General features: G+C 42.9%; 1 long non-coding RNA gene across 3 annotated transcripts in view; it reads right to left on the minus strand.

The window, feature by feature from the left end:
• LOC122466023 overlaps positions 1-23836 on the minus strand; it is a 100045-nt gene that overhangs the window by 40336 nt on the left and 35873 nt on the right. For 2 of the 3 annotated variants that reach the window (XR_006291221.1, XR_006291222.1), the window contains exon 4: positions 18612-19690. The exons of the other annotated variant lie outside the window; for it this stretch is intronic. This is a non-coding gene — a long non-coding RNA (uncharacterized LOC122466023). Of the gene's footprint in view, positions 1-18611; positions 19691-23836 lie in introns of those variants that run through there. 3 annotated transcript variants of the gene reach the window in all.

The following is a 23836-nucleotide window of genomic DNA, read 5'->3' on the forward strand; positions in this document are numbered from 1 at the left end:
TTCAAAAGAAAATGATGAAATAGTCTTTCAATGGCTATTTTATCAACTCTCCGGTCACTTGGAACTTCATCTTAAACTTTTAAGAGTTCTGAATCCTTAACTAAAATCCAAACCGTTTCTGGTCATATTAGCATTCTGAAAGCTATCTACAATAGGAGAAAAATGGGTGTGTTTCCATTTCTGCTTTCTCATGATGTATAAGGGCTGCTGTAAAAGTTCCCACTTGGGGTTAGTTTTCAGCCTATAGTTTACCTTCCAGTTGTGGGGAATTATCAAATCTGGTCTTCTTGATTATCCCAGAGGTGTTCAAGGACGTGGAGTGTGAACACTCTCAGTCCTTTATTGAAAGGATGGGGATGTTGAATGTTTACCAAAGACAACATTTCTCCCAACTGTTTCTCAGGAATTTGAGTTAAATAGCTGATGACAGGGGATTGGGAGAAGAAAACAGATTTAAGCAGTCTAAATATAAAACACTTCCTTCTCAATTGGGTTTCATTTAGGCTGACCAGACATCTTGATATTAGGGGCTTTATCTTATATATGCAACTTTACCCTTCCCTCCACCCCTGGAAAAAAAAGTGTCCCAATTTTTCACACTGGCTATTGGGTCATCCTACTTTCACTTGTCTCTGATGTTATCAATCTACTAACCCTATTAATTCTCCAGGTTCCAAGTCTTTCCAAAAAAGATAGATGGCCCTATACTTGTAATGGAATACCTGAGAATAATTTAACACAAAGAAACTGAATTACAGACTGAGGGCTTGGAAGGGCAGTCTGATGACACAGTTATCCGGGAATTACCTGATAAAACAATCAACTATTTGTTCAAAACTTGCAGCCTTACTATCCCAATGTTGCAAACTCACACTACCCTGTATAGTGCTTAGTACCGGGCATTATGCCAGTGAAGTTAATAGGAGTGTGCCTAGGAATAAGCACTATGCCTCAAAGTAATCATTACACCTAGCTGTGAGAGTCTGTAGAATCTGGCCAGACAAAGACTTAACTCTCTGGATTTTTTTTTAAACTAATTAAAAATTAGCAAGCTAAGTATGGATAGAAAATCCCGGCACACTTAGTTCCCCGAAAGAATGGTTCAGTTATGGTATACAAATTTCCAAGTAATACCAGTGGAGCAGATAATATAATTGCATTTAGTAGCTGCTAAATTTATTTCCGGGAAGACAGAGACGATTGTAGGATACAGTGAAAAAAAAAAATCACTGAGGTGAGGTGGAGAATGTGATAAACCCAGATGATAAGCCAGATTTGTTGATCCTAGACCATGTGGCCATTCTCCTGTCTTGAAATTCTTTACAGCTTCAGGATCTTTTAATTTTCTGGGAAATGAATATAACTATGGCTTGCTTAGCAAAAATTGCTGTTGAATATCATAATGCATGCCATAGAGAGCAGAGTACTTTAAGTACATAGTGCTGCAGATGGCACTGTTAATTTCTGCTGCTGGCTCTGAGTCAATACAGGAGGCGTTGCCTGCCTCACTATCCTAAAAATGAAGATTGGTTGCTTTCCTGATTACATCTCTTAAGTGGGGCCCAAAAGGAATTTGTGCACACAGAAAAAAAAATCTGTGCAAACTGCAAATAAAGTTAGATTGTCCCCAGGTTTTTCTTTTTAAACACACACTTTAGAAAGGCAAACTGGCTGTCTTACCTTGCTCCAGTTACCATGTTTTCTTTGTCGTAATGGCTGTTGTTATCTGACAACTGCACCACACATACTCCCTTTATATTACAAAATCTGAAGCAAGTGTAGAGCAGTGGTGTTGGAGGAGTGATTCTTTGTTTCCCAAAGCAGCTAAGTAGCCAAGACAGACAGAATTCAAGATCTAATGTTAAACCATCAATGTCACCAAAAGCTGACTTTTGTGGAGACGCAGATGATGAGTAGTTGAAATGGACTGACTGATTGAACCTCCAAAAAAGCCTTGCGCTGTCTCATTGATACCCAGTGACACAAGCAACTGAACACTCATACATTAAAATGTTCAATCTTTACCTAATGGATCACAGATTGCTAAATGGTCCTTAAAATAGGCAGATTAACAAATTCTTCCTTGAGATCAAGGCAGTAACCAGAGCGACTTGAAAGCTTTTTACACTCACTCAGCCTCAATCTAGCTTTTCACTTTAAGAAAAGGAGGAAGCATGAGCATAATTTTTGCATTACCATCTCCTGTCCATGAAGCAATTATTTGCATTCCTCACACACAGGAAGATTTCCTGACCTTAATGTATAAAGCCATGGATAGTATATTACATAGATAAATGCTATACAGTGAGCACATGCTAGTGCCATATTGATAAATAAATCTACTTCCAGTCCAAGAAAATTAGTTCCTTCCCTTTTAAAACTGCTGGAAGGTTTTGGATCTCTCTCTGGCTGCAGAATAGATATGGCTAAATTTTTGACCAAGATATTTGCAAAATCTGAAGAAACCTATCAATCTCTAGTGAGGTTTTGCCCTTTTAAAAAGATCAAAATAATGGATTGATATTTCTTAGTACTACCCTTAGTCCCCAGACAAACGGGGGTAGAGGTGACTTTTGGTTCAACCCTGGGAAAAGGGTGCTGATTAAGCTGCACTGTCAGAGCATTTACTTCTGAGTCACAATTCCTGCACTTCTTGGGAGGGGAGTAATTTACCGTTGGCCTATACCAACGTTATGTTTCCATGAATAACTGAGCTGAAGCCAAGTCTATGTCCATTTCCCATGCATTTGTCCCAGAGAGGGAGTTAACAGGCAGCAGGTTTACTTGTATGTGTCTGGACCTAAGATCCAGGTAGTCAATGTTATCACTTCCTCGTGGTCATATCGTCTGAGTCATAATCTATCCCTATATAATGCTAATTACAACTCCATTTTTAACTCAGCTAAATCAGGTTCTTTGTAAATGGTTCGCTTTATATAGGAACATACTTTTTCAATAGGTTCCACAACTATTTGCGGTAGAATGTTGGGGGATCAGGATTCCTACTCCTGTCCTTGTCAGGGAAGGGTAGTCTAGTGGAGGAGACTTACAAAGTACATAGATTGACTCAGAGGCAGTGTGGCTTGGTGGAGGAGATTTTGGTGTCATATTAAAAACCTGAGCTCTAATCTCTGTCCTACCAAGAGTGACCTTATTTCAATGATCGGATTTGTAAAATAAGAGCAATTATACTTGCCTCCCTCCTGAGGTAGGGGGTATGGGGGATTACTCAATAGTAAGGGCTATAAAGTGCCTAGAAATCAGGCAGCATTCAGTAAAGAGATTAGTTTAGAACACAGAACCTTTTCCCTGTTTACATGGTGTTCTGTGGGTCGCTTTCTAATCTACTTATAACTTTGTCTGGAATTATATAATCCCATCATGTGTGTGTGTATCATGTGTGTATATAGATGGATAGATGAATAATGATTCCATACAGAACATATTTTCCTATTCAAAATACATTAAAGTAATATTAAGGTTGCAAAAATCACCTCACAAAATCAGGAAAAATCAAAAGTAAAGTTTCATTATGCAGTCTCAACTCTGGCCCCTGTATGCAGAATTATGATGTACTCAAATTACATTATGACATACTATGCTATATCTCAAGTATTATCAGACAATAGGAGAATTTCCTCCCCCACCCCCACAGTTCATATAAAAAAGTCAAGTCAGAGAAGATATATTAATTTTGTTATTGTAATATTCCATATAAGCTCTCTTCTCGTATGTATTTTAATAATTTGCTCATCACTGATGTACTAAACATTTCACAGGAAATTGTTTTCCTTTTGAGACAGATACGACAGTAATAAATTACTGTTCAGAGACGTATCTCAATTTTTTTCTCAGGGAAACATGTTTAAAGAGTTCTATTAAACAATATGGATATTGCTTTAGTATGTCTTATGTAATGTTGGGGGTTTTATGAGGGAATTAGTCAGAGTTGAAAGTATGCCGGTCCAGTCTGGTACACCGTTCCAGACCAGACCAGCTTCCCCAGGCTGGCGATTTAAAGGGCCCAGGGCTCCCTGCAGTGGCCGGAGCCCTGGGCCCTTTAAATTGTCACCCGAGCCCCGCTGCCAGAGCCCTGGGGTAGCGGTGGCAGGGCTCCGGTCGTGATTTAAAGGGCACGGGACTCTGCTGCAGTAGTGGCAGCCAGAGCCCTGGGCCCTGTAAATCACCCCTGAGCCCCGGGGCTCCCAGCCACCTCTGCAGCTGGTAGCTCCAAGCGTGATTTAAAGGGCCTGGGGCTCCCAGCCGCTGCTACCACAGCCGGAGCCCTGGGCCCTTTAAATCTTGATTTAAAGGGCCCAGGTATTTAAAGGTCCCGCCTCTTCTGGCTGAGGCCACGCCCCCTGCTCAGGACTCTGGGGTATAGGTAAATCCTTTAAGTTACTTACACCCCTGGAAATAGGCCCTCAATTCCCATTGGAATTCAAAAATAGATAGGAAACTAACTCCCCTGTAAGCACCTTAACAATTCCATCTTAAAATCATATTTAATTTGTATTACCATGAGTGCTGGGTTTGGATCTTCTTAGTAAAGTTTCAGCATTACTTTCCTTAACTACTGTATGCATGCTCTTTAAAGTATTGTTAAACATTCTTAATGTCATGTTGGTGTGTAGAATATATTCTTGTTCTCTACTGATTTCAAAGTTAATATATCTCTGAGTGGAAACATACAGTTAACTAGGAAAGTGACTTTTTCTTTAAATGGACATAAGTGTATGTGAGCTTCCAGATGCTAAATATTGAATGGTACTAAATAGCAATAGTGAGTTATGCCAGTCATCCCAAACAAAGGCCCATAACATCTTTAGACTACATGGTCAAGTATTTTGATAGTGTCATATTTTAAAGGAACATGTTTTAGGAAAAGTTAAAGATTTCGAAAACTTTTTCATAAATCTCTGCCTGTAAAAAAAGTCAGTCTCCCTTAATACCAGGAGTTTAAGTGTAAAGGCATTGGAAAGGTTTCGATACAGTGTCCCTCCCCATTTTGAAGCCCAAAATAATGGGATCTGGCAGATCTGAAGACGAAAACTTAGATTTTCAAAAGTGAGTCATGATTTTGAGTGCCTCCATTTTGGGGTGTCCGAACGGACACCTTTCAGAAAATGCTGGGAACCTATCCTCTGAAAATCATTCATTTCCATAGATGTAGACGACGAGACAAAGTGCAATGCATTAGCCCATAAAGTCTCATCGGCTGATTTCTGAGTCACCGACACCAGGTTTACCTTAATGTAACCCCACTGACATCAACTTATTCCCAATTTACACCAGTGCATTTGAGACCAGAATCAGGCCCCCCGGTGTTCACAGTTACTCAAGTATTCATTAGAGAGCATCCCACTGATTCATGAAAGACTTCCGCTTTATTCTCACAGCCCTGTGAATGTAAAATCTCTAGGGAGAGAATCAGTACATCATTACTACAGATAGCTAACCCACACCCAATTGTACTCAATGTCTAACGTCAGCATACCTGGCACAGAGATGTCTGATCATTGAGACTTCCAAGATGCTCTCCCATTTAGCGCCACAGTAAGAATTTTTTTTATTGTAATAAATATTGCATTATCTTTTGTCATTCAAAAATTCCCAAGCCTAATCAGTGCATGCAAATCGATGTTTTATTGAGTAGGGGGGGTTGATGCCAGTGCTGAGATTTCTCTCTCAGTTATATACAGAAACACACTTAATTGCTACTAGTCACACAAGCATTTTAATGTAGAAATTATTTTTAATACCTTCTGTTTGCGGCTCTGTGGTTGACTTGAAACCTAGCTGTAGTGTTCCTTTAAGAAAAAAAAAAATATTTCTCCTACCTGTCATATTCTTTCCTCAGAGATAATCCCACTAACCCTTTGCTTCTAAATTGGGTCACTTCCCATCAAGTACTGGAAACAGTCACAGAGCAGTTCAGGAAGACCTATGGTCAAAGTGTCCTATACCTTCCTTTATTCCATAAATGAGAAATTATGTGAGAAATTGTAAACTGCTCTGGAAAATAGAGAATTTTTCAAGGTTGTTCTTGTCCCTATGCAGCATTGTGTAATAGTCTTCAGGAAAAAAACAAAAAAAAACCCACCTTTGTCAACAGTAGATATTTTTGCTCCATACTTATGCTTAAAAACATCATTACCATGATCTCACAGAGATCTAAATAAAAGATAAAAGCACAAAGGGAAAGGTGTAAATAGAATATATATTGTGGGTGTCTCATATATGCCGCAGCACACAGTAATAGCTTCATGAATTCTTTCCCTTCGAGGGCTTAAGGAATTCCCACTGCAACCTTTATTCCATTAAACAGGGTAAATATTATGGCCCAGAAAAGGTGGTACATTAAGGCCTCTGATCATACTTTAAACAACAACTCTGTTGCATCAGAGACTATCGGAAATGTAATGAAAACATAAGGAAGGCAAAGTTCTCACTTACCAAATGGTAGTGTGCAGCATGGCTAATTGGCCGGTAGTATAAAATATTGCAAGAGAGGAAGGGAGAACAAAAACAACCACTATGATAGACAGAAGAAGAAACCTGCCTTTGGCCATGTCTACACTACGAAAGTACTCCGATTTTACAGAATTCGATATTTGGGAACAGGTTGTGTAAAGTCGAGTGAATGCGTCCACACTAAGCACATTAATTCGGCAGTGTGCGTCCACAGTACCGTTGCAAGCGTCGACATTCCGAGCGGTGCACTGTGGGTAGCTATCCCAGAGTTCCCACAGTCCCCGCTGCCCATTGGAATTCTGGGCTGAGCTCCCAATGCCTGATGGGGCCAAACATTTGTCACGGGTGGTTATGGGTAAATGTCATCAGTCAACCCTCCCTCCCTCTGTGAAAACAACAGCAGACAATCATTTTGCGCCCTTTTCCCTGGATTGCCCAAGCAGACACCATAGCACAGCAAGCATAGAGCCCGTTCAGCTCACTGCAATGGTTATGACCATTGTAAACACCTCGCACATTATCGTGCAGTTTATGCAGAACCAGCACCTGAAAAATCAGGCGAGGAGGTGACAGAAGCGCGGTGATGAGGACATGAACAGAGATTTCTCTAAAACCACGGTCCCCAGCAATTTGGAGATCATGGTCTTACTGGGGCAGGCTCATGCGGTGGAATTCCGATTCTGGGCAAGGGAAAGAAGCACAGAGTGGTGGGACCACATAGTGTTGCAGGTTTGGGATGATTCCCAGTGGCTCCAAAACTTTTGCATGAGTAAGGGCGCTTTCATGGAACTTTGTGACTTGCTTTCCCCTGCCCTGAAGTGCAAGAATACCAAGATGAGAGCAGCCCTCACAGTTCACAAGTGAGTGGCAATAGCCCTGTGGAAGCTTGCAACGCCAGACAGCTACCGGTCAGTCGGGAATCAATTTGGAGTCAGCAAATCTACTGTGGGGGCTGCTGTGATGCAAGTAGCCATTGCAATCACTGAGCTGCTGCTATCAAGGGTAGTGACTCTGGGAAATGTGCAGGTCATAGTGGATGGCTTTGCTGAAATGGGATTCCCTAACCGTGGTGGGACTATAGACGGAACCTATATCCCTATCTTGGCACCGGACCACCAGGGCAGCCAGTACATAAACTGCAAGGGGTACTTTTCGATGGTGCTGCAAGCACTGGTGGATCACAAGGGATGTTTCATCAACGTGGGATGGCCAGGAAAGGTTCATGATGCTCGTGTCTTCAGGAACTCTGGTCTGTTTAAACGGCTGCAGGAAGGGATTTACTTCCCAGACCAGAAAATAACTCTTGGGGATGCTGAAATGCCTATAGTTATCCTTGGGGACCCAGCCTACCTCTTAATGCCCTGGCTCATGAAGCCGTACACAGGCTGCCTGGACAGTAGTCAGGAGCTGTTCAACTACAGGCTGAGCAAGTGCAGAATGGTGGTAGAATGTGCATTTGGACGTTTAAAAGCGCGCCGGTGCAGTTTACTGACTCGGTTAGACCTCAGCGAAACCAATATTCCCACTGTTATTGCTGCTTGCTGAGTGCTCCACAATCTCTGTGAGAGTAAGGGGGAGACGTTTATGGCGGGGTGGGAGGTTGAGGCAAATCGCCTGGCCGCTGGTTACGCGCAGCCAGACACCAGGGCGATTAGAAGAGCACAGCAGGGCGCAGTGCGCAACAGAGAAGCTTTGAAAACCAGTTTCATGACTGGCCAGGCTACGGTGTGACAGTTTTGTTTGTTTCTCGTTGATGAAAACCTGCCTCCTTGGTTCACTCTACTTCCCTGTAAGCCACCCGCCCTCCTCCCCTCGATCACTGCTTGCTTGCAAAGGAAATAAATTCACTATCATTTAAAAAAACATGTATTCTTTATTAATTGATTATAAAAATAGGGAGATAACTCACGAGGTAGCCCGGGTGGGGTGTGGGATGAGGGGAGGAGGGAAGGAAAAGGCCACTTTAAAACTTCTTGAATGACAGCCTTCTGTTGCTTGGGCTGTCCACTGGGTGGAGCGGTTGGGTGCCCGGAGCCTCCCCCCCGCCCCGTGTTCTTGGGCGTCTGGGTGAGGAGGCTATGGAACTTGGGGAGGAGGGAGGGCGGTTAAACAGGGGCTGCAGTGGCAGTCTGTGATCCTGCTGTTGTTCATGAACCTCCACCAGATGCTGGAGCATGTCCATTTGATCCCACAGTAGCCCCAGCGTTGCTTCACACCTCCTCTGATCTTCCTGCCGCCACCTCTCCTCACATTCATTGGCCACTTTCCTGTACTCTGCTATTGTATCCCTCCACACATTCTGCTGAGCTCTGTCAGTGCCGGACGACTGCGTGAGCTCAGAGAAGATTTCATCGTGCTTGCATTTTTTTCCACCGCCTTATCTGAGATAGCTTTTGGGAAGGAGGCGGGAGGCTTGAAACATTTGCAGCTGCTGGAGGGAAAAAAGGAGTGATAGATTTTACAGAACAATGGCTATACTCTTTCACGGTGAACACCACCATTCACATTACATAGCACATGTGATTTTGGTACAAGGTCGCATTCTGCATCTTATATTGAGTGCCTGCAGCTTTGGTGTTAGAGATCACACACGCAGTGCTGGGCAACAGAATTCAGCTTGCAGGCGGCCATGGTAAGCCATAGTCTTTTGGCTTCTGCAACCTTCATAACAGCAGCACCCTCCTCTCCCATACCAAGCAAAGCCCATTAAGTTGGCCATTTAGCGCTGCGGTTTTCCTGTTAATGTGCAGCAGCAGAAACCAAACTACCGCACCCCATCCAATTCTCTGGGATGATCTCTTTACCCCTCCCCCCACAGCGTGGCTGGTATCAGGGAAGATCCCTGCTAGCCAAACACGAACAGCTCCACGCCAATGCCCCCACCCCACCGCGTGGCTAACTGCGGGGAGGATTTCTTTTCAGCCACAGCCAAACAGCCCAGTAGGAATGGCCACCTCCAAATGTCCCCTTAATTAAATTCCCCTATTTCAACCAGGTTACCATGAATGATATCACTCTCCTGAGGATAACACAGAGATAAAGAACGGATGTTGCTTGAATGCCAGCAAACACCGGGACCATACGCTGCCAGGCTTTGTCATGCAATGATACTAGATTACTTGCTACTAGCATGGCGTGGTAAAGTGTCCTACCATGGAGGACGGAATAAGGCTGCTCTCCCCAGAAACCTTCTGCAAAGGCTTTTAGAGTACCTCCAGGAGAGCTTCATGGGGATGTAACTGGAGGATTTCCACTCCATCCCCAGAAACGTTAACAGACTTTTCCAGTTGCTGTACTGGCCATAAATCCATCCAAAGTCCTCAGGGCTACTTAATCATTAACAAACGCTTGCTTTTATAACCGGTATTATATTTTAAAAGGTACACTCACCAGAGGTCCCTTCTCCAGCTTCGTTGGGTTGGGAGGGTATTTCAGTTAGGGTGATAAAAAGATACTGGCTGTCAGGGAGAACTGTGTGCTCTCCTCAAGTTCGTCGTCCTCCTCCTCCTCATCTTCCCTGCAAAATCCTCAGGCATGGTGGAGAGTAAACCATCATCAGAGTCCACGGACAGGGGTGGGGTAGTGGTGGCGGCCCCCCCCCTAGAATTGCATGCAGCTCAGCATAGAAGCGCCATGTCTGGGGCTCTGTCCTGGAGCATCCGTTTGATTCTTTGGTTTTCTGGTACACTTGTCTGAGCTCCTTAAGTTTCACGCTGCACTGTGTTGCATCCCTGCTGTAGCCTCTGTCCCTCATGTTTTGACATTGCGTCTTTTGGAACATAATTCTGATAGCACGGATTCCTCTCCCCATACAGTGATCAGATCCAGTACCTCCCGTTTGGTCCATGCTGGAGCTCTTTTTCCATTCTGGGACTGCACGGTCACCTGTGCTGATGAGCTTGCCTGGCCAAACAGGAAATGAGATTCAAAAGTTCACAGGGCTTTTCCTGTACACCTGGCCAGTGCATCAGAGTTCAGAGTGCTGTCCAGAACAGTCACAATGGTGCACTGTGGGATAGCTCCCGGAGGCCAATACCCTTGAATTGCATCCACATTAACACTAATTCGACATGGCGATGTCGATTTCAGTGCTAATCCCCTCGTTGGGGAGGAGTACAGAAATCGGTTTTAAGAGCCCTTTATGTTGAAAAAAATGGCTTAGTTGTGTGGATGGGTGCAAGGTTAATTTGATTTAGTGCTGCTTAATCCGACAAACTTGTAGTGTAGGCCAGGCCTTTGTTCCCAGCCATGAAAATATTCCAGGGGAGTCCCAATGCTGCAATTTTACCTTTTAAAATCAAAAGTTTCATTCTATGTGGTTTACATGGAGAGTTGTTAGAGCTTTTATAAAGAATCTGATTCATTTCACCTTTTATATTACAGTTTTGTGACCTGATATTATGCTTTTACATGTCATCCTCACTTAACAGTTACATATCAACTAGGGATAGCCAAACAATTTAGAAAAATTAACATTCCCATCTGCAATAGAAACCAAACACCAAATCTGAACTAAACTAAACTTTTTCAAAATCTCAATCCAGATTATTCACTCCCCCCACCCCACCTCCATTGCATTTCACGTTCACACACCTCTCCAAGGTAGCTGAGACTCAAGTGCTGGAGTACCAGAATAAAGCCTGGTTTTGTAGGATTTTCTGATCCAAACAGAGGAAGAAAGTCACGGTGATGTCAATGTTTATTTTTGTGAGATTTTTAGGCTTACACAATTTGAAGCTAAAAAAGTGGTAGGTAGGTTTAAATAGTTATCCAGTGCTTGAGTGCACTAAACCAAAATGATACTGGTCTCTGAACCTCTTGAGATCTGCCCATCACCAATATCTACCTACAGAAATATGAATGACTCATTGTTAATTTAGTCACAAGTATTTTTAGTAACAGTCATGGACAGGTCACGGGCCATGATTTTTTGTTTCTTGCCTGTGACCTGTCCATGATTTATACCATAAAAAAACCTGGATTGAATCTTGGGGTGGGAGGGAAGCCCACGCACAAGCAGAGAGGGGGTGAGAGCCCCAGGAGCCTTCAACACCAGCTGCTGGGGGGAAGCCCTGGGGGACCCACTGCCTGATGGGAGGTTTTTTTTTGGCGGGGGCAGCAGCTGCTCCAGCTGCCACCATGTGGGGGAGCCCTGGGGGCCAGCAGCTGTTCCAGCCACCCCAGGACTGCTGCCAGGAGCCACCAAGCTGCAACAGCTCCTGCCACCCTTGGGAACACTACTCAGGCAGTCCCCAGGGCCAGCCACATCAACGACTGCTCAGGCGGTTTCCAGGGGTGCAGGGCCGGGGCCACTCCAGCATCCCTAGTGGGGCTGGCTGTGAGCCGGTCCAGCAGCGGCCAGTGTGGCTGTCCAATGGGGTCAGCCACACCGGCCGCTGCAGAAGTCACAGAGGTCGCAGGAAGTCACAGAATCCATGAGAAACTCTCATTGTACATCAGAGCTGTGGAGGAAAAGCTCTACCGATTGGAAAGAAGTGTAAATGCATGATTTCTTCCGGATTTGTAAAACATACCCTGTGGTGGTTTGGCCTGAATCTTTTGCTTTCAGCAGTCCTGCTATAAAAAGGTGTCTTATGGGCAACCAGAAATACCGTATTAAGCTTTAAAGACCTGAGCTAAACTAGTTAAATTATGAAGTACCTTTTGGATCCTGCCTGCCAGGTCCTGCTCTCCTTATTGTTCCAGACTCCCAGTCGGGCTATCCATACAATGATCTGTCTGGAATGGAGACATGGCAATGTCTTGCATTACCATCCCCTATCAGCTTTTTCATTTTTTCTTAAGCTTTAATACAAAACCCACAAGCTTTTTGTTTTCCATGAACCTGCAAAAGTGTTGCTATTCCACCCAATTAATAGAATTTTCCTGCAGAGATGTAGCTGCAACCCCAGGGTGATGGTTTCACTTTCTGGGAAAAGGACTAACAGAGACCCCTTGATGTGGGCACAGCAGTAGAAGGACAGACACATGCACTGAATTAAGGGGCAGGTGTAATGTTATACGATTAAAATATGGCCATGTAGATCATTGTTGCGAACACTGTTATACAATTGCAACAAATCTCATGCAAAGTGGGTCATGTAAGATGTCTATTGAAAAGTTATGATTTGCTGAATAGGATTATGTTATTTGTATGCATGTATCATTTTTGTATCTGAAGTTACGAATATTAACTATGTATCTATAGTTCAAATAGTTGCTCCTGTGGTAATACCAACAGGGTATTTAGCCAGCACATTGTGAAGGAACTATTCAAGTTGAATGTCCCATCAAAGAACACTTAATTCACAATAGACCATGGAAGACACCTACTTAATGGACTTTCCTGTGAACGTTCTAACTAGAGTATGGGTAATGGCCTCTACTATGACTAAGTGAAGCATGCATGGACATGTGACTTGCCCATGTGACTCCAAACCCCATCCTGACACCTGTAATTTTCTACAAACTAGAAAAATGGGTTTCCCTCCTCATGGCAGAATCTATGAAAGACCCTGGAAACATCTCCATTTTGCCTCTTTCCCGCTCAAACTTCTGGACTATGAACTTGTACTAATGGGAGCATTCTAACCAAGGGACTGAGGACGTTGCAATGATTTGGAAGCAACCAGAGACTTAACAAGCCAGCAGTTTATTCCATCACTGCTACAAGCCTGATCCAAGAACTTTGCAATTACTGTATTTATTGGATGCCTTTATCCAATTTTAAATCACCTTTCTCTTTCATAAATAAACCTTTAGATAGTAGATACTAAAGGAGTGGCAACAGTGTGATTATTGGGTAAGATCTGAGTCCTATATTGACCTGGGTACGTGGCTGGTCATTTGGGATCAGAAGAAACCTTTGGTTGATGAAATTGGTTTTAAATAACCACTCATCATTACATCTAGTGTTTTTGGTGGTGATACAAGGACTGGAATGCCTAAGGAGGCTGCTTTTCTTATTTCGTTTGAGCCAGTGTGGTGAAACAGAAGAAGTTTACTTTTTTTGCTGGCCTGGTATATTTTATGGGAGAATAACCACCAGTTTCGGGTGCGTCTGCCCTATTTCTCAGCAGTTTGTCCTGGATTTGGTAGTCTCCATTGTGACCCACTAAGGCACGGTGACAGCAGGCTACAACTTTTATTAAACGATAACACAGGAAAGAGGTGCTCCTCATCACCCATACTCTCCTATACCAGGCATTTAAATGGTTCCAGTGCTCCTTACCATAACTGGCGCCAAGGCTTCTTACCATATAATCCGTAAAAGGGTATAGACTTTCCTCATCCTACCGCCCAGGACTCATCTCTCTCCCCACTACAAGGGGGATAGAGAGAGCAGCAAGGTGGGGATCTCAGCCCTCGAGGGCCACAAGGTCTGTGAAGGCAACAAGGTTTGATCTGATCACATAACCCCAAGGCCCAACATCAAACTCCCAGGTCTTTTACCTCTGGGAACCATTCATTTCTCTCTCTTAACCACACTGGAAACCAGCCGCAAGTTGCAAACAAACAACTCCACCCCAGTGCCTCAGTTAGGTACTAAGCACATTCCTGCTTGACACCCTGGGGCTTCAAGGTGCTGTGAAGAAGGCAAGAGACTGCTTGATCCTCTGCCAATTGGCCCACAGGAAGCAAAAATTCCATTCTGATGCCCTAAAACTGGCAATCAATCAGCTAGACTCGCAGGATATGTCAGGGCTGGTTCCCATTACTAGTTCAGGCGGGTACAGTGGGTTGCTGCAACAGAGCCAAGAGAGGCTCCTCATGGCCACTGCACTGGGCTAAATCCTGGGAGTTGGGGAATGCTGGCCAATCAGCACCCCTCTCCCCCAGTTGGCCAATGGCTGCCAGAGACTCGCAGGGGAGGAGCTACCTATTGTGCTTTGGGGAATGTTCCCTTTTCATCACTGGCCTTATCAAGTTCCTCCACCCGTTAACGTGGGTAGGGGCCATTTTGGTTGTTTTATACAGCAATATCAATTCTGAGATCAAAAGTAATTGGCTCATTTGATTTCACCAGCTATTTAGTAAATATGTTTCACTGTGTATGTGGATGTTGAGATCCTAAAAGGAGAGGAGATGGAAGGAATAATCAGAACACTTGCTTTTGCTAGAAACGTTGGTGGAAAACAGGGCTGGTAGAAAGATTATTCCTCCCCCGTAGAAAAACTGTCTTTTCCTCAACAATTTGCTGGCTGACAAACAAAAAAGCTGTTTTCCAATGAAAAGTAGAAACATTCCTCTGAAACTTTCAACATAAAGATTCCCCCTTCCCCCCATTTTCATTGAAATTTTCCACAAGAACAAATCTGATCAGCTCTAGTTTTCAACAATATTTCTAGCAAAAGTGTGTTCTGATTATGCCACCAATCCCTTTCCTTTTAAAAATCTCAACAGCTTCCAGACAGTGAAAAACATTTCTTCTGAAAACTGATGTTTTCAGGTTTTCAATGGAAAATTCAAAAAAAAAAAAAAAACCCACAACTTTGGGGTGGAAGTACACTTTCATGGAAAGTTTTCATTGTGTCAAAAAAAAAAAAAAAAAAGCCACCCTCATGTCCCATCAAACAAAAAAAAAGTTAAATGGAAAATCTTCAGCCAACCCTCATGAAAAATCAATATCCAGCATCATGAAAGACTCCCTGCATCAAACCTGAGTATAATAAGGATCCGACATAAGTGAGAGATCCAAGAGCAAATACCATTGTTACATTACAGGGATTAGTACCCACTGACTCAAGTGGTTATTGCTACAGTTAAAGAAAAAGCTCAGGTTTAACCACAATATAAATCAGTGGTTCCCAGACTTGTTCTGCTACTTGTGCGGGGAAAGCCCCTGGCGGGCCGGGCCGGGCTGTTTACCTGCCGCATCCGCGGGTTCGGCCAATCGCGGCTCCCAGTGGCCGCGGTTTGCCGCTCCAGGCCAATGGGAGCTGCTGGAAGCGGCGGCCAGTACGTCCCTCGGCTCACGCTGCTTCCCACAGCTCTCATTGGCCTGGAGCAGTGAACCGCAGCCACTGGGAGCCGCGATCGGCCGAACCCGCGGACGCGGCAGGTAAACAAACTGGCCCAGCCCACCAGGGGCTTTCCCCGCACAAGCAGCGGAAAAAGTTTGGGAACCACTGATCTAAATAATACTTCACATATAATATAGTGGCCTGCACGTACACGTGTATGTATATATATATACACACACACACACACACACGTGTGTGTGTGCAGGCCACTATCTATATATATAATCTTATCTTTCATTCAAGGATCTCAAAATGCTTTACAAACATCAATGAATTAATGGGCCCTGCAATACAAAAAATTATGAACATTTAAGATAGTTTCTGCCTTCTAAAGAAACCTGCTACTCCCCCACCAACTTTTTTAGTCTCTTTGTAAGTGCTACCTGCCACATGAGCAATGGAATGAAATCTGAGCAATGACAAAAGAAAACAAAAGCTGTTATTACAAAGAAACTATGACAAGAGTCACTGCTCTTGAAGCAAATTTGGGTTATGATGGAGATACTAAGATAAAACTACAGTATAGTTTATTTCTATTTATAACTATACTAAACCTGTCGTAACCAGAGTAACAAAGACCTTCCTGAGGTAAAACATGTTGGGTCATAATTTTATATTAGCATTTGTATAGTTACCATGGTTTTATTACAATCTGTATAATCCAAATATAATTTTATGAGAAGGAAAAAACCCTAGGGCACCGTGAGCACTACTTTAAAAAACGGGCCATCAGTTGCACTGCTGGATGAGCTGTAGCAATATTTAGTGGTTCTAGCTACCCAATGAGAACTGCTCCTCAAAATGATTTTTGAGACTGTACAAGTGACCTTTAAGACCAATTATGTTCCCGAAGAACGAAGCCCTCTTGCCCAGGCAGTTGCACACCTAGATTGCCGTTTCAATAACTTTACTGGAATTGGTGCTTTTTTACCAATCTTTCAGTGCCATTTGATTTAATGCAATGCAGTTTTATCATTGTGACAGACCTGAGTTAAAACAATTTAAAAAAAATACTCCAGCCAGCTAAACACTAGTCGTTTATTCACACCCTTGGTCTACACCGGCTCCTGAACAGGAACTTCACTCTTTTAGAGTTAATCTCCATGGCAGAGATTACATATTACAGATTAAATATGGTGAGTTTAAAACAGGTTCTTTCTTTAAAGAGGAGACATATAATCAATTAAAATTAATCCTTTTATTTTCACGTCTAACTTTTGAAACATGTTATTTACCAAAGCTACCTTCGTGAGTAAAAAAGATGCACTATTTCACAGCTTATTTCATGCACCTAGTTCAACCTACATAGGTATGACAGCACAATTATTTCCACAGTAAGAGAAACTTCAGAAGGAAGTGACATCAAGGGTAGGAAAAGCATCCATTAACCTTAACATCTGGAGATTCGTGACATATGGCACCAGGCCAAAGCCGAGAATTTTCAACTCAAATGTACTCCCAATGCGAACATACAGCTGTGAGAGCTGGAGAGGAAACTAGGGCACCCAATGGAAAAAGAACCCATAGCAGGGAGGGCAGAACAGTCAGTCAATCTCAACCCCACAGAACAGAAGGAAGCAGTCGCTGATGACAGGGGGGGATCCAAGAGTCTAGTTTCCACCCTGTGCATCAACAGTGGTGCAAGGAGGATGTAATGATAATGGATTGTCATGTCATAAATGTAGGCTGCAACATCAGAGTTTGTGGAAAAGGTGGTAGAAAATCATTTATTCATCACACAGAACTTCAGACGTAAGAGAAAAAGAAACTCAGAAAATACAGACAGTTTATTCCTGAGTGAAAATTCCTGTGTAAAGATGCACCACCCCTCCCCTCCCCTCCCCTCCCCGCACACACACACCTTGAGAACCTCCAACTGCCAGAATCTAATGAGAGGAAGATGTTCCCTAGTGTAGCTGTAGAACATGAAAAAGGTCCTGCCACCCAAAGTACAGACATTAATAATAAGAGCAGTCAGTTAGTTCTGAGCAATTCTGAACAAAGGCTGAGGACTTAAACAATGTCTCAATTCTATTTTGTTACTTCTGGGAACTTGGAAAAATAAATTCCAAATGCCTGACTTCTTTTTATTCAATCATATGAGTCAGAAAAACTTAGAAGAGGAAAATCCACTCATAGGGACCTACATTTCTTTTGTGAGAAAAAGGGTTTACTAATCACAGCAGTTTTTTACCTCTTTTAAAATTGAATTTGAAAAACCGTATTTTTAGGCTGAAATCTTGATGCCAGCACAAACATATATTGAGATATGGTGCTAGAAAAACACAACAGGAAAGGGATTACAAATGAAAGTAAAACTGATGTGTGTATTTTCATTGCCCCAGAAATTACACTGCACAAACAGTGAAAACTAGGGACACAATGATCTATTCCTTTGTTCCTGAGCGGGGCAGAAGAACGGGGTGGAGGAAAACATAAGTCCCCAGCATCAGCTACAGCAGCCTTGTGGCTTCTAACTTACACTCCACTTCCAGGGGCCCCCAATGGGCTTCATGAAGAAGAGACTTGTCGGAGCTCTGGCCAGGCCCTCTCCTACTCTTCAAGCCACCCATGCACATCAAGGGCTGGGTAGTGCGTGAGCAGGGACAGCATAAACCGTCAACGGCTGGCAGAGGAGGCCCCCCTGCACTGGGGGCTCTCACAGGGGATATTTCTTTCCCCTTTGCACTTCTCAGGGACCTATGGAAAACTGCCCCTTAATGCTTTTTACAAATCCTCTTTTAACAGTCCAAGAAAGAATGGATTATTGGAAATTAGCCTACATGGGACCATGTTGTGAATAACCCTGCCTGGATGCCAGAGGGGAGACAAGGCACCAGAAGCCTGCATAAGGGCCAGCCGCATTCCTGGTGGATAGTGGTAGGCACTCTGCTTGTCTAGAACTGCTGCTAGCAAGCCCTGAGGGGGCAGGGAGAGGGTGAGAGCAGGCCAAGACCCTGTTCCTCCCCGCTTTGCCCCCCAACAACACTATCCAATGGAAGTAGGTAGAATGGGGCACACTTTGCCCCTTTTCAAAGTATGGCAGAGCTTCCACGGAGGAATGGTGGTAGAATTGCAGCGCCAGGAGGAATGCTGGTAGAATTGCTCCAGGAATTTCCAACTGCAGCACAGCCCCTCACCACCGCCCAATTTCAAGCCACAAATTGGCCCATGATTTTTAACCTGACAGTGTCCCTTTAATGGCCTTATCTCAAGTTTAAGCTGTTCATCAATCTACCCCAGTGCATGCGAGAAGCTCTGCTCATGAACATGGCATATTTTATAGAAGTTCACCCGAGGCGTGTTTGTTGTCATTATTATGCAGATCCCCTTTGACTGGCACAACTATTTTCAGCTTGACCACTAAAAACTTCATTAAGTGAAAATCAGCATTTCCACACCACAGTAAATGGTATTTGTTATCTTCCTTTAGCCCTTTGTCACTTAGTGTAGGTGGAGTAGCAAAGTAGTCCCAGTCCCTTAGGTAATTAGTGCATCCTAGTGAATCAAAGCTCCCCGCTGACATCCTTATTTCTCTCTTCTCAGAATCAGCAAAAGCAGCAAGACAGTGAGCGAGCAAGAACGCGTGCGCATAGGGGGTGAGGGAAAACAAAAAAAACACAGTACACATTACCATGCGATCTGCCTTATTTTGCTGTATCCATCTCCCCTTATTGGAAACTTCTTAATTGATGAATGAGGACTTTATCAAGCCTGGCAGCAGTTGTTATGTCTGTGATTTTCCTTGAAATGTATCTGTCACGCAGCTCAAAATTGAATAGCCAGTTTTGGGCCTAACCAGAGACATGGCACTGACTTAAAGCACTCGGAAGGGAATGAATGATTAATGCAGTTTATAGACAGCCTAGCGCTTCCTCTGTCTCGTGTGCTTTTTGTATGTAATCTCCAGTGATACAACTTGGGATGGATCTAATGAAAAAGGACTGGATGTTTTCCACCTTCTCTTCAGTGCATGCTGTACGATTTATCCACTGACAAAATGTGCTAATGAAATGTCACCTTGGACAGCTTGCTAAAGGATTGATGGGCTGAAAGTTTTGCACTTTATTTAAGTTTTGCAGGAAAAATGAATAAGTCCTCCAAACTCTGTATGATATAGAGATCCATTATGGTTTCCAACTCAGGAAGGAGTAGCTGTGCCATGATGGAAAAGGAAGCTATTGCGCAAAGAGCTGAGAGTACAATAAAAAAGAAATAAAATAAAAATCCAGGGTGCATGGCTTTATTGCACTCTCAGCTGTAAATATAAGTCGTTGCATAACTTTTTAAATTTTTTTCAATATTATTTGTCCCCTATTAAAACAAACATCAAGCTCACAAATCCAAATGTGCTATTTCTTTACCAGATTGAAATACTAGACTATTTTTAAAATAATCCAGCATGTGAATTTTACTTTTTAAAATCCTTTAAGTCCTTTCCCGTTGTGGCAAAATCTAACCCTTTCAGATTTCATCAAGCGCCCTAAACAGTGAGCCACTGTATAACTGATACTAGAGTCATTTGGGTCAGCCATGTATTTTGTCCTATTTTCTCATCCCACAGGAGCTGAATTTTACCAAATGCCATTTATCGCAAGTCCTAGTCTCCCTTAAGGAGACAAAACTACAAGTTGCTTTAACATGGGTACATGCCTAAAACTGTGTAATCATATGAGCTCTTATTTCTGTAACCTCCTATGTCATTTTCCAACCAATATTAGCTGTGGAACTCATTGCTACAAGACGCATTGAGACCAAGGGCTTAGAAGATTACAGAAAAGGCTTAGACATTTAAATGAGAACAGCCCCAGTTAGATTATATATGACGATACTCTAGAAGGAATATAAAACCTTTATGATTCAGGGCATAAAGCCAATCCCTGTAAGTTAGCGGGTGTGTTTTTTTCTATAAATTCTCCATTACAAGAATTCTTGTACCTTCCTCTGAAGCTTCTGGTACTCAGAGATAGACCAGTGGTCTAGCCCAGTATCCAGTATGGCAATTCCTATATTCATCAGACCATTCCCGCCTCCCTGTTTCTTACTCCACTTATGTCTTGTCCCAGTAAGCTCTTCGGGGCAAGAATCTAAGCTTTCTGCATGTTCTGTAAGATAGCCAGCATACTCTTTCACATTAATAATACTATTATACATATTTATATGCATGATAATTTATATGTAGGTACTGATCACATGCAGAGTTTATGAATGCTCACATACTCTTTCATTGTGGTTCTTTAAAGGTGCAAGATATAGCAAGCTACAAGAAGGAAATCTACAGATCTTTGTAAGTCCACTAGCAGACTCACTACAGGAGCAAATTATTTACCCAGCAATTGTTCATCTTGTTCCCCAGAATTCTGCAGCCTGGTGGACATCCAAATAACTTTGTTCCACAAGACTCAAATGGAGCAAAGATTTCATGCAGAAATGCCATACGTGACTATGTTAACAAGTCCTTAACTTCAGAGTTTTCCTTCATTTGGGCTTTAATGCAGATTTGACTTTGGTTCTAAATTCAGACGCTGATGTTCCTGTAATCAACAAAAGTGAGCTTCTCCATTACTTTCCTCATTCTCTATTTTTTCCTGTCCCCTATCAACAGTTCCATGGTCTAACGGCTCATGCACTGGACTGGGAATCAGGAGACCTGGGTTCTCTCCTTGCTCTGCTGTGTGACCTCAGGCAAATCACTTCCTCTCTCGGTCTACTCTTCCCACCTTTTGTACTTCTTGTCTATTTTAGACAGTAGGCTGCTTGAGGGAGGGACTATCATCCTATTATATTTGCAATACCTACCAAGGGGGCCCTGAGCTTAGATCTTCTAGAGACTAAAGTAATGCAAATTATAAACCACCACCCTTCTCAAAACTCCTCGATGCAATAGCTTTTGATATTCCATAGATACTATTACTATTAATTGTTTATATGAAAGCATAAAAGCATGCACCAAATGTGCCCCTAAGTATCTACAAAGTTTCAGTTAAGGTTTATCTTTTTGTTATATACTCTAGGAAAAGTCTCAATGGATGAGCATTTCATTAATATATAGTATCTTCTTGAGTCACCCTAAAGGAGCCTGAATTTCAGAAAGCAGGTGCTCAGTATTTTCTGAAAACCAGGCTCCTTTAGAGTGAGTTTCCAGCTGGGCACCCCAAAATGGAAGGATGCAGAATCTAATCACATTTGCGAATTTTGTCTAACAGCAGTAATGTTGGCACCAACTTTGAAATCCTTTGAGTGCCTTAGCAAACCTCAAACTTTTAACAAAAAATATGCCTGTAAAAATCCCCAAATCAAAACTAAACAAAGCGTTTGTTTTTTTTAAAAAAAAGGTCTTGAAACATTTTACCTTGATGTAAACGGAAGTGGGAAAAGCATTTGAGTCAGGGACTCTTGTCAAATAAAGCTCAGCCTCTTAAGAATATAACCTGTTATAGCTCCTACTACACTGATCTTAACAAAAGGTATAACAGGACAAAGGGCAGCAGAAAGTCCATCATAGGTTGGTCCTGTATTATTAAAGACTTTAAACAGTAACTACCTTCAAGATGTGAAGTGTGTTGCAAGGTTAACAGCCAGCCAGGGGCATTACCAATGCTCTCAGGCAAAGGCTTTTGAACATGCATGTTGCCCCATTTTTCCATAGCTGAAATGCGTATACATTGCTGTAATCCAAGCCTGAAGGTTGCCAAGGTATGGATCACCATAGCAACATGTGCATCTGGAAGAAAAGTTTATAAACTTCAAAATATTTTGGAGATGAATACATTCATTTTTGATGCCACCACTGAAGCTGTGTCATCCATGTTCAGGTTTATAGTCACAGATAACCCATGGTTATAATCCTTGCTAGGCCACCCTGGAATACCCCACTGACAAAGATGGCAGCCAGAGAACAAACAAGATCCTGCATAGATCGAGACCTCTTCATCTGGGTTGAACTTCAGCCATCTGGCTCTCATCCTCTCTGGGATTTCAGCCAGGAACAAAGAAGGTTCTAAGACAGAGTCACCGTAACTGGGTGCAAGGATAACAGTAATTTAGATATCAGTATATGAATTACACCTCGCTCAGACACAAAGTGCTATAAGTGTAATAGTCTAACAGAATATGGGGAGGAAGGAAACAGGAAAGCCAGTCCCTCTGGTTCAGTGGCAGCACATCCTTTCCTGTTATTGTCTCTTATCCTTTTGTTAGGAATTCTGTTTCACGGTGGAAGGATAAATTGAAGAAAAAAGCTAACCTTGATTTTAAAGGAGGTTTGTTTTATTTTGAAATTACATTTCAAATTAACAACTCCCTTACTTGAATAGCAATAAGCCACTCAAAGGTGTGTATTAGGAGGCCACTGGTACACAAACAACCTGTTGATTGATGGCATTCGACCTTATACCTCAATACAGCCATGGTGTGCACCAATGCACTATTAATGCACAGCCTGTCATGGTTTATTGATCTATTATTATCTGACTGCCTTCACTTGCCCACTAAACAGCACTGATCGATAAGGGGACTCCCTGCACAAGGGCCTTCAAGACAGAAATGCAGTTCATCACCACCAAATGAAAAACATCCCTAAAGGAATGAACTAAAACCCCTCTATAGCAATCGAGTTCGCCTCAGCTAGTCCACACTGTCAATGGCCATTGCCTTCAAAAACAGTTAGGGATCAAATCAACAGCATAGATACTTTTCGTGCATCCACCACCTGAAGAAAATAAATTTAATAGATAAATGCTATCCCCTACCACATTGGGTCCTGGAACTGGAAAGGGTAAAAAAAAATTATATATATCCCATTCCATGTAGATGTCCATGGAGGTTCTCAGCCCCAAATCTACCCAACACTACTTTAACCTCTTTTTTTTCCTTTTTTTTTTCTTTTTTCTTTTTTCTTTTTTCTTTTAAGAGACAGTAATTGGTTAGACCCACAGTGTCAAGTGAGGATTATCTGACCAGTGGTCAGACTTTGCCATGATGTATTTCTGCTGAACCTCTACTCAGCTTTGCTAGGGAGCCCATAGCAACTGGTCTGGTGTGCTGCCAGAGAACTCAAGGTTCCTGGCTCAGTCTCCTCAGTTCTGTGGTAACCCTCCAGGCTGACTACCACAAAGCTGGGAGTTCCAGGCTCCATGGGTGGCTGGTTCCTGGGCTGCCTATCTAGTGGGTGGGTACGCAGGCTACCCATCTGTTTGGCTTCCCTGATGGCCAGCTCCCCAAGTGACCTAAAATGGTTTGTCTGGACTAGTTTATATCTTAGGTGAAGAGAAGTGAGGCAGGACTTGCCTGTGGTGTTGTGTGTGACAGAGAGGGGGTACACCAAGATGACTGCCATG

This window comes from Chelonia mydas, chromosome 5 (assembly GCF_015237465.2).
Source record: "Chelonia mydas isolate rCheMyd1 chromosome 5, rCheMyd1.pri.v2, whole genome shotgun sequence".
NCBI lineage: Eukaryota > Metazoa > Chordata > Testudines > Cheloniidae > Chelonia > Chelonia mydas.